At 44.7% G+C, this 12,328-nt stretch overlaps 1 pseudogene; it reads left to right on the forward strand.

The window, feature by feature from the left end:
• Positions 1-11,698: 11,698 nt before the first annotated feature.
• Positions 11,699-11,816, forward strand: LOC126200097 (5S ribosomal RNA; annotated as a pseudogene).
• Positions 11,817-12,328: the final 512 nt, after the last annotated feature.

Below are 12,328 nucleotides of genomic sequence, written 5' to 3' on the forward strand. Positions count from 1 at the left end.
TTCTCTTTTTTTAATGTGCATTTTTTATTCTTTTAAACACAAACCATAGAATTATACCAGTGATTAATGTAAATCTCTGATTATATAATAAATATCACTTTAATTTCTTTCTAAAAATTAGTATCTACGAATTCTGTTTTGCGATTATTCCATATACTATCGCGGAAGCGAGTTAAATCGTGAGTAATAAAGCATTCTACAAAACATTTCTTTTCTATTTCTTTCTTATTTCTTTTTGCTTTTTATTTCAAATTGGAATGTGTTATTGAATTATTTATTTATTTAGGGAAACTGAAATAACAAGTACAGGTCCTCATTTTGCTTTTCAAACGCCCACATTAAATGTGGTTTATTTTAAAAAGTAGTCACATACATTTAATACGTCTCTGTGCACAAATGTCCCAGTCTCCCCAAACCTACCACTGAACTGACCTGTTAATCAACAAGAAAAATAATAATAAAAAATAAGTTCTAATTTATTACAGTCACTTTGACCCTAAATGAAACAGGATCAATCAAAAGTAATCTTCGTCAGTGTCTACAGGGTGAAAAGTATTTAAACCGACAAACTCTGGGAGGTAGTAGGGGACATCAAAACAAGTATTTTTCCCTAATGTCATTTTTTCCTATGAGGATTATTTAAATCGGTGGAGGCCGTATTACGCTCGTCAGTTGTTAGACGCCGTATTACGATCTTCAGTTGTTAGAGGGCGTATTATGCTCTTGAGCTGTAGGCAACTGCTGTCCACCAGTGTAGTAGTGCATTGTCTGTGTTTACTAATGGAGCGATACACCTGGAGTGAGTACACTGATATGTTTGGTGCTTACTACGTAGCGCACCACAACGGACGAGCTGCACAGCGGGTTTATCAACAACAATATCCTAATCGCCGTATCCCGCATCATACGACCTTTGCTGCAGTGTACGAACATCTGCGTGAGACCGGGTCATTTAGCAGATTTCCTGGACAGGGACGCCGTCGCACGGTAAGAACGCTGCAATTTGAGGAAGCTGTCTTGCAGCATGTGGAGTTGGATCCTTCAATCAGTGCGGTTCTTCGTTAATGTGTGGGTCGGTGTTGTTGGGGACTGTTTAATTGGGCCGTATCCGCTACCTAGGCCATTAAAGGGCAGGCACTATTACAGTTTTCTCGCCAGAGCATTGCCAGAATTGCTGGAAGACGTCCCGCTCCATACAAGACAACGGATGTGGTTCCAACATAACGGGGCGCCGGCACATTTCGGTCGTCCTGTGCGTCGACCAACGGTTCCCAGAAACGTGGATTGGCAGAGGTGGTCCTGTACCATGGTCTGTTCAATCCCCAGATATGTCCCCTCTGGACTTTTTTGTGTGGGGCTAGATGCACAACCCTGTTTACACAACTCCTGTTGCATCAGAAGAGGATCTGGTTGCCCGGATAGTATCAGCGGCATGAACAATTCAAGATACTCCTGCAGTTTTTGCCCGTGTCAGACAGAACATGATCCGACAGTGTAACCTTCGTTTACATGTCAATGGAGGCATTTTTGAAAATCTAATGTAAATGAAATTGGGTTGTGTTAATGTGTTGTCTCTTGGTCATAAAAAAATGGAAAAGTGTTTGTTGGTTTAATTAATTTGCGACCAGAGAAATCTTCCTCTACCGGTTTAAATACTCCTCATAGGAAAGAATGACATTAGGGAAAAATATTTGTTTTGATGTCCCCTACAACATCCCAGAGTTTGTCGGTTTAAATACTTTTCACCCTGTATAACACAAGGGTTGTCCAGAAAGCAAGTTCCCATCGGTCGCGAGATGGAAACCACAGTGAAGACCAGAAACGTTTTATTTGCAACAGTTAGGTACACCTTCCACCTACTCCTCTACTTAGTCGCCGCTCCAACTTCATGTTTTGTCGTAGTGTTGTATCAACTTTGGAAAATATCCTCGTCATAGAAAGCAGCCGCCTGTGCTTTCGGCTAGTTATCTGCTCTGGTCTGTAGCTCGTTGTCTGTGGAAAAATTCATAGCCAGCGTTTCTTGTGAGCAGAGATGAGACTCAGAGGGAACCAATTACGGACTGTATTGTGGGTGATCAAACACGTCTTTATTGCCCCTGCAGTGTGCGGCCGAGAATTGGCATGAAGAAGGAACTGCTCGACGGTTGTGTTACGTGGGCTGCATGACACAGGCGAAATCTCTAACCAGGCCCTCATACTTGGCGGGAGACGCTATGCCCTACTCTTTACGTGCTCTCTGTTCACTCAAAACTGAAAAGAGCGACGCGACACGATCCACGGGCATACTAGAGACACTGCCCAACACATCCGTGCAAAACTTTACCGGATTTTCCCGTGGTTTCCATTTCGCGACCGATCGGAACATACTTTCTGGACAACCCTCGTACTTTTCCCGGATGTTATGTTCATATGGAATGGTTCAAATGGCTCTGAGCACTATGGGACTTAACAGCTATGGTCATCAGTCCCCTAGAACTTAGAACTACTTAAACCTAACTAACCTAAGGACAGCACACAACACCCAGCCATCACGAGGCAGAGAAAATCCCTGACCCCGCCGGGAATCGAACCCGGGAACCCGGGCGTGGGAAGCGAGAACGCTACCGCACGACCACGAGATGCGGGCGTTCATATGGACACTCGCCGGGCAATGAGTACAAGCACTATTCGTCACGCGGGTTAATGGTTCCTCAGTTGGACGATCCTGAGACAACCTGAAGAGATGGGGCTTCATAACAGAAGATACGTCCTGTGATTGTGGACAAGAACAAACCACAAGCCACATTCTCCGGTGCCTTTTGTGCCCGACATCCTGCGCGAAGATTGATCTCCTGCAAGCCACTCCAAGCGTCTTGGAGGTTGCAAAGTACTGGGCACATGTAATATAAATACAATTTGTGTATATATATGTACATATTTATTGATGTGTATGGCTACTGTAAATTTGTATGTTTCTGATTCGAGAATAATAAATGGTTCCTCTAAGCCCAATATTACTCTGCAAATGGGTTTAGATCTTCCTTGCTAATAAGCTAACAATGCCGTATCACGCATCCAAATGGTTCCAGTACGATTTATCTGGTGCCTGTCTAATTCAGCACAGTGAGTTGTCTTTCGATCTCAAGGCTGTCGTATACCACAATCACCAATAAATCGAAACAGCTCTCCCTGCGAGAGTGTTCGCCGCAGTACACTAGCACTGAAACGTGGAGAAGACTCGGAAACCAAGTCCGACTCCAAATAACTACCAATCAAACTTTCCACACCACCACCTACGAACTGTGATCAAACCGCGTTTAGTTTAAATCTCTTTTGGATTCAAACCGAGTAAATACGCCCTAGCAGCTCTCCAAAGCTGCACTAGGTCTAACCTGGATTTGTTTCCTGTAGACTGGGCTTTCTCACACAGCCACTTCAGCACGTTACATGTTACAGTTTACTGCGGTCCCGTGCCCGGAGGAACAAATCCGATATATGGTTCAAATGGCTCTGAGCACTATGGGACTTAACATTTATGGTCATCAGTCCCCCAGAACTTAGAACTACTTAAACCTAACTAACCTAAGGACAGCACACAACACCCAGCCATCACGAGGCAGAGAAAATCCCTGACCCCGCCGGGAATCGAACCCGGGAACCCGGGCGTGGGAAGCGAGAACGCTACCGCACGACCACGAGATGCGGGCTACAAATCCGATATAGGTACCCGTGTTCTTATCCAACGATGCTACAGAGCCAGCAGATTATACGTCCAACGCCGACTGCAGCGCTTCCTCCCTCATCTTAAACACTGGTGACTGCAACAATTACACAAGATCCATAAGAAAAATTGCGTTTCGACAGCCACCAATCACAGAATTTTAGGAAATTATATTGGTCTGTTATCGTTTCATAAAACAAAGTTTGGCCAACTTCTGGACGCGTTACATGAAGTTCGTTCACAGTCAAACGGCGAGTTCCTCTCTTCATCACGATTCTTTCATTGACCATTGTGAGACCACAGTTTTAGAGACCCTCAATAGGGATGGCTTTGCACAAAATGACGGAAAATATAAGCACAGTAACATAGGTAAACACTGTCCACGAAAAAGTAATTAAAATGCACAAATTTTCTTCCTAACTATTTTGCAGATGACATGCTGTCAAACCGATAAAAAAGTGCACAAAAACCGATCTTTAAAAATACGTTTTCATTAGCAATATAATCTTCAGTTGAGCAATCGAAACAAACCGAACAGAATGCACATGTTATAACTGTCACGCCTCCAACAGAGAAACCACTACAAAACTTTGTGTTATAGCCTACTTTACAGGAATAAATTTGATCCACGGAAGATAACACATAGGTGTCGAAACTTGTTCCCGCGAATGAAAAGAAATAAATAGGTTTTGCACAATGTAGGCTTCACAAAAGGCCCAATTTCAAATGAGGAAAAAGACAAGAGGAGCTTCCAAATTGAGCAAGATGATTCTTGACACTGTTGTGTTCCAATGGGATAGAGCACTTTGCTCTCAGAATAAGGGAGCACATAAATCGAACATTCGTGCCCTTGGATTTCTTCGCTTTTGGAGTACAAGACGTCAAGGGGATAAAAAGCAAACTAAAGCAGTCTCAAGGATCTAAGAACGCGATTCCGGCATGCAGCGTCGACAAGATATTCTTCAGAATGTATTCAGGTCTGTTCTTGAGCGATGGGAGCAAGACTTCGAAATGGGTGGATGCCATGATGAAGTGCGGTGAAAATGTAGACATAGATTAACATTAAGTGGAGGTTTACTGTCTTTGGCCCGAAAAAAGCATGTTCTTTGAGAATTTTTGCTCGGGATCTGCTATAGACATCAGTGTCAAATTTGATCAAAACGTTTATTGATATTTCCACTACAAACTAGAATTTTTTCGACCGGAAATGTCGAAGAGCAAAGGCGGAAGTGCCGTCGGAACGAAACAAAATTTCGATGTCGACCTCCACGCGCGGTGTGTCACAGGTCAGCCGGCTCGTCTGAAATCAAAATTGAATTGACGTTAGCGAATATATAAGATTCTTTAGGAGTTGTACCCCCCTTAAGTTATTTGGACCATAGGAAACAAAATGGCGCCCATTAGAAAAAAATAGCGTTTTTTCATCGATTTTTCGACTTCATCGGCCAAGTAAAAATATTTATAGTTGATGGATCGGAATAAACGTGGCACAACTCCTAGACAGTTTAGTTAGCTTCGTCGGAAACAGAATCATGCCAATCGGTTCAGTAGATTTGAAGTTACGAACCCGCGCGATAAAAAAAAGTCATTTCGAGAAAAACGCGTTTGAAGTTTTGAGTACATATAAATGCAGTATTATGCAACTTACGTTCAATCTGCCATTCCGGGTCCATAAACTAGTCCTTCCTCTTCCTCATAGAGGGCGTTCTGCTCGATCTGGGCCATCCTGCGGTGCTCCAGAGCCGCTCGTACAGCCGGTGACAGGCGGTTTTCGGCCTCTTGAATCCGGTGGTCGTCCGATTGCTTGGGGCGGTCTTCAGAATTGCTGAATACCCTTCGTTGAAGCTGCTCACTGCCAGGAAAGTCGCAATGTCCACAGTCTTCGCACCAGAATGCAAATGCTTGGGGGCCACCTTCCAAACACACGCGTTCAAACTTTAATTTCAATTTTTTGTGTTTCCTCCCAAGCACCGGTACAATAACTCGTCCACCTAAAGGGCCTCGTAGATCGGATGAATCACTTTTTGAACTTCTTTGGAGAGCGTCTGGTCGTGTTGATATTCGTCCAGATGTCCGGTAGCCCCTGCAATGCTCCACTTGCACCAACTAGTTTCCCCAGCCGGACAATTTTGTCGTTGTGGGTAGTCATCCGTCGAACACTTGTGAAAATACGTTGCCCAAATTGCATTCTTCATCTGTTTCACCGAAATAGAATGCCGTCGGATTGCCAAGCCGTAGTACGTTATAAGCTCAGTTTTAGTCATGGGCAAGCACATGAAATAATTTTTCGAGACTACAGAGTCGAAATTCCCGAAAAAAGCTGGCGCGTGAAGAAAGGCCGATTTCAGGCAGGTGCATTTTTTTGTTCAACCGCGAATAACAAACATTTCCGTTCTGCATTCGAGTAAGCCTCCCCTTAAGGGTACATGTGTATTACGTAAACGCATCCATTAATTCCTAGAAATGGGTCGAGACTTTACGACCACCCAGTAGTTTTTCACCATATTTTGTTTGCTGAAGCTGCTGTCACAAAATGCGTCAGTCAGTGGTATTGTCGTAAATATCCTCTAAACTGTTTCGATAACTCTCTCTTATCCTCAGCTTAATTTTTAAACCCTCATCCTGTGTTGTTATTTTTTCGGTCTGTATTTGCGTCCTTATGTGCGCGCGCTCTCGGCAGGGGCAAATCGGGCCACCCCTTCGGTACGACCCTCTTCCGAGCACACACTTCGCTCACATCGAAGAGGACCGTTCGTGGACCGCGGCGCGGGATTAGCCGAGCGGTCTGGGGGCGCTGCAGTCATGGACTTTGCGGCTGGTCCCGGCGGAGGTTCGAGTCCTCCCTCGGGTATGGGTGTGTGTGTTTGTCCTTAGGATAATTTAGGTTAATTAGTGTGTAATTTAGGGACTGATGACCTTAGCAGTCAAGTCCCATAAGATCTCACACACATTTGAACATTTCAACATTTGTTCGTGGGCCACAAGGCGTGTGTAGCGCGAACCTCGCCAGAAGCAGCAGCTGTGCCCCGCGCCCGGCTCTCTGCAGGTGGACGCCCGCTGGCTAATTGGCTGTGTCGCGGCGCTGCGCTGTGTCGCCGTTTCGCTTTTTTTTCTTTTTTTTGGCGGCCGCTGATTGGGCGGGGCGCCGGCGGCCAGTGGCGCGTGTTTGCTGGCGGCTAACGAGCGCCGCTCAGGGTAAATATTATCGCGACTTTCCCCAAACAGCGGCCGTTCTGTCCGGCCCGACAGCGGACCGTTGCAGGCTCGCCACTCCAAAAGTCCGAGCGCGGGCGGACTGCGTGCGAGGTCCTCTGTCACCCACGCTCGACTACTGCTCGAGGGTTGGCAAGTCTCAAAAGATAATCTCACCGGGCAAAATATTTGTATCCCCCTTAAAAGAGCGCACTGGTCGCTTTGTGCGCTGTAGAGGGTGGAAAACTGGCACCAGGAAGCCATGTGACTCTCCATCTGAGGTAGGGGTGTTGATAAAATATCGATATATCCTATTTTCCAAAAAGTATAGATACGATTCGGTGACATTATCTGCCTCGACAAGTCGATATATCGATACCAAAATGGAAATATCGAGTGCCGATTTTTTAATTTTATATTGTACTTTTTCACAATTTCCGGTAAATCTGAAGACAGGGTACAATGCTGGCGCCGGCGCAAGTGTTTCGGAGCACGCTAGTTAGTGCACAGTGTCGAAAGTAGGGCTTTGCTATAGACTACCTCTTCATCGTTCCCATGTTGACCCAACGACATCGACAATTACTAATGCAGGGGATTCGTGGCCCGTGAGTCTATGTAAACTCGTAGCTGTTAAAGGAAGAGTTCCACGTGTCGTTCTCGCTTTTGGATGGACTACTGCGCTCGTCTTTGCAGTAGTGCTGTCGGTAGAATATCTGTATATCGATATTGCGATTTTTTGACTTGAAAATATCGATATACACCTGCGATACATTTATGGCCACCGATATATCGATATCAGAAAGGCATTATCAAGTGCCAATATTTCTATTTTATGTTATATTTTTTCCAATTCTCGGTAAATATTTGAAGTTGTTCTTTTGAAATTGCAGTAGAACACAATTTTACTGTCACTAGGTGAAGGAGTCTAACTACTTTTTGAGCTTTCATCACGTCCAATCTTTCTCTTCGATTGTGTGAAGCAAGTATAAGTTGCACAAAAGAAAAAGAAGAAGTGCGATTGTACTGGGGGGGGGGGGGGCGGTGTGTGAATGGAATGAAAAGAATTCCGACGTGACGACAGAGCTAACCTGTTTCGTTAAGAAACAATTTTTAACGCAACTAGTGTGATATTTCTTCACATCGGCATTCTTCAAAAACAGTTGATGAACAAAAATCTAAATGACAAGACTGGCCTTTGCTGTGGGTGGAGACGCGTGAGGGGAAATGCTGACGCAATTGGTGCTCGGCGCCACCAACAGAAACTCCAACGTTTAGCTTCACCACACAATTTTGACACTACAACTGCTAGGTCGCTGGCGTTTGAAAAAACAGGGAAGTCGACATGAAGTGTTTCGGACAAATCCAGTATATTACGAAACCGAACGACGAATCCATCAGGCACCTTTTATTGGGTAACACGTGCAGTTACCATTGTCAGCAAAGTGGTTATTGCCAAGCATGAACGTGCTTCGTTTTCCTTCCAAACCAAGCTCTAAGTGAGATGTGCACGCTGCTAGCTTGATACATACAGAATATCTAATAATAAATCAGTACTTAAATACACTACTGGCCATTAAAATTGCTACACCACGAAGATGACGTGCTACAGACGCGAAATTTAACCGACAGGAAGAAGATGCTGTGATATCCAAATGATTAGCTTTTCAGAGCATTCACACAAGGTTGGCGCCGGTGGTGACACCTACAACGTGATGACATGAGGAAAGTTTCCAACCGATTTCTCATACACAAACTGCAGCTGACCGGCGTTGCCTGGTGAAACGTTGTTGTGATGCCTCGTGTAAGGAGGAGAAATGCGTACCATCAAGTTTCCGACTTTGATAAAGGTCGGATTGTAGCCCATCGCGATTGCGGTTTATCGCATCGCGACATTGCTGCTCGCGTTGGTCGAGATCCAATGACTGTTAGCAGAATATGGAATCGGTGGGTTCAGGAGGGTAATACGGAACGCCGTGCTGGATCCCAACGGCCTCCTATCACTAGCAGTCGAGATGACAGGCGTCTTATCCGTGTGGCTGTAACGGATCGTGCAGCCACGTCTCGTTCCCTGAGTCAACAGATAGGGACGTCTGCAAGACAACAACCATCTGCACAAACAGTTCGACGACGTTTGCAGCAGCATGGACTATCAGCTCGGAGACCGTGGCCTCGGTTACTCTTGTCACTGCATCAGAGACAGGAGCGCCTGCGATGGTGTACTCAACGACGAACCTAGGTGCACGAATGGCAAAACGTCGTTTTTTCGGATGAATCCAGGTTCCGTTTACAGCATCATGATGGTCGCATCCGTGTTTGGCGACATCGCGGTGAACGCACATTCGAAGCGTGTATCGTCATCGCCATACTGGCGTATCACGCGGCGTGATGGTGTGGGGTGCCATTGGTTGCAAGTCTCGGTCACCTCTTGTTCGCATTGACGGCACTTTGAACAGTGGACGTTACATTTCCGATGTGTTACGGCCCGTGGCTCTACCCCACATTCAATCCCTGCGAAACCCTACATTTCAGCAGGATAATGCACGACCGCATGTTGCAGGTCCTGTAGGGCCCTTCTGGATACAGATAACGCTCGAGTGCTGCCCTGGCCAACACATTCTCCAGATATCTCACCAACTGAAAACGTCTGGTCAATGGTGGCCGAGCAACTGGCTCGTCACAATATGTCAGTCACTACTCTTGATGAACTCTGGTATCGTGTTGAAGCTGCATGGGCAGCTGTACTTGTACACGCCATCCAAGCTCTGTTTGACTCAATGCCCAGGCGTATCAAGGGCGTTATTACGGCCAGAGGTAGTTGTTCTGGGTACTGATTGTTCAGGATCTATGCACCCTAATTGCGTGAAAATGTAATCACATGTCAGTTCTAGTATAATATATTTGTCCAATGAATACCCGTTTATCATCTGCATTTCTTCTAGGTGTTTTTTTTTAATTTAACTGCATTAAATTTCCTACAAAAATGTAGGACCAATATATCGCACGTAGCGAGCGAGAGAATATGAAAATCTCGCGCTGGTTTTGGAAGGCGAGATGTTATAATGAAAACTGCAAGTTGTATTTCAAGGGCATCGTTTCTTACATTGATACTCACGTATAAACAGATATTTAACGGCAACGCAGCTTTAACATACCCTTACAGTGGCCCCCAGGACAGCAAGCAAGGAAAGGCATTCATTTGATTTAGAGCACATTCCCAATTGGGAAACGCCTTTGCGTGTCTCCAACTGTCTGTAAATAAAGAGTTTCACATCCATGGGCGTGGGAGATGGATTAAAAATGTAAATAAATTAAAGCATTTATTTTTTGTGGATCGTATATAACTGTAGCTCCAACAATAGGCACTCCACACAAAGCAAATATCCCAAAATTAACCAGTTAATACGACAATAGCAAGCTAAACCCAGTTTATCACTTATTCTCACAAAAGATATATATAAAGGAAACGCAAATTACGAAGAACACTTCTGTACAATGCATTACATCTGTAAGTGATAATATTGTGGCAGTTTATGGCCAGTGAAAGAAAATCACCTTCCAGACTCTCTTTACTTACCGCAGTAAACTTTGCAGATCACAGAATCAACATCAAAACAGCGCAAGTGAGATACACATTCCTGCAATTTAAGCAGTAATAAATAACATATTTAATCAGCACCTTGCTTGAAGGGCCCCTTCGCGATCTGTCGTCAATAGTATTCGAAATTATCACAAGACTACTTCATAAAATAATTTAAATAATATTATTTGATTACGCATCCAGGCAACATCAAGACGTTACTAGCTTCTACAGGGTTGTCTCAGAACGCGTATATCTTCACTCAAGTGGTGTGGCTAAGGGCCATCTCTCTCCGGCGTCCCTCTGCCGACAAGTCACGTTGACCACGCACTTAATAATAATTCACGTTTCCACTACAGAGAGCCAGCTAGGGTCTCAGCTATGGGAAACAAGCTTTCATGTCCACCAAATGCTAGTCGTTTCTCCAATTATGTAGGCCTCTTTCGTCTATGTTGTGTATGGAAGCGTAATCTGATTCGAGCTATGATACCTGTCGGCAATCTAGTGATCGCTGCTTTTCATTGTATGCTCGTAACAGTGTCTCATTTCCTAATCTCTGCATTATCTGATTTAATTCTAATCACTCAATAGTCTTTGACTTACTTTTGTATATATTCATCCCAAAACATCTTTGCAAGACACAATCCAATTTCAGTCAACTGATTTTCCAATCCGTTGTATTGTATGACAAAATTGTAATGCAATCGTCCAACTTTCAAGTTTTAATTGCTTCTGCCCGATGTCGGCAGATAAATACGATATTACAGTGCCTGTATTATTCTGACTTACGATGCAAAGTTCCTATGCACATGCACGCATGCCCAAAGGAACACGCACTGCGGCGACTGCAGCTGTTATGAAATACATCGACTCTATTCGGAAGTACGAATATGAACAACTCTTAGCTGTCGAATAGAATGACGACAATGAGAATTGGTGTAGGACTGGAACTGGAACCCAGATTTCCAGCTTATCGCGAGCAGTCGCCTTACCTACTCGTACACCCATTATTTGTATTCCTGTACAGGTGAGACATTTTACTTGAAAGTCGCTTTCCCAGCGTCGGCACGTAAATACGATATTGCTGTGCCCGTGTTATTCTGAACTACGATGCAAGGTTCCCTTGGCATTCGTGCATGAACTTTACACCATGATCCAGAATAACACAGGCACTCCAATATCGTACTAAAAACAAAACCTAATTTTTAAAATTGTATTAATAAAATTTCGACAACGGCCTTGCCGCAGTGGATGCACCGGTTCCCGTGAGATCAGCGAAGTTAAGCGCTGTCGGGCGTGGTCGGCACTTGGATGGGTGACCATCCGGGCCGCCATGCGCTGTTGCCATTTTTCGGGGTGCACTCAGCCTCGCGATGCCAATTGAGGAGCTACTCGAGCGAATAATAGCGGCTCCGGTCAAAGAACACCATCGTAACGACCGGGAGAGCGATGTGCTGACCACACGCCCCTCCTATCTGCATCCTTAACTGAGGATGACACGGCGGTCGGAAGGTACCGATTGGCCACTTGTGGCCTGCAGACTGAGTGCACACACACACACATCACTAAAATTTATAAAATTTCTCATGATATTTTGCGCTGAATTAACCAGAGGAGCCATTTAGATAAAAAAAATACGGCACTGCTCTGTCGCTCCTAATGATAATTACTGAAATACGTGTACGAAATTGATTGGTTTTCTACTTGCCGTATGTGTGAGGTCATGAATGGCTGTACTGACACTAATGTGTAAGTGATGAGTTCAGTTTTTCTATTATAGCCAATTCTATTGTTTGGATTTAGTGCTCAGTTCTCAGTGGTTTCAACAGCTTTGCTCCGATATCCGTTGTTGCGAGCAG

This window comes from Schistocerca nitens, chromosome 8, assembly GCF_023898315.1.
Source record: "Schistocerca nitens isolate TAMUIC-IGC-003100 chromosome 8, iqSchNite1.1, whole genome shotgun sequence".
In the NCBI taxonomy this organism is placed as follows: domain Eukaryota; kingdom Metazoa; phylum Arthropoda; class Insecta; order Orthoptera; family Acrididae; genus Schistocerca; species Schistocerca nitens.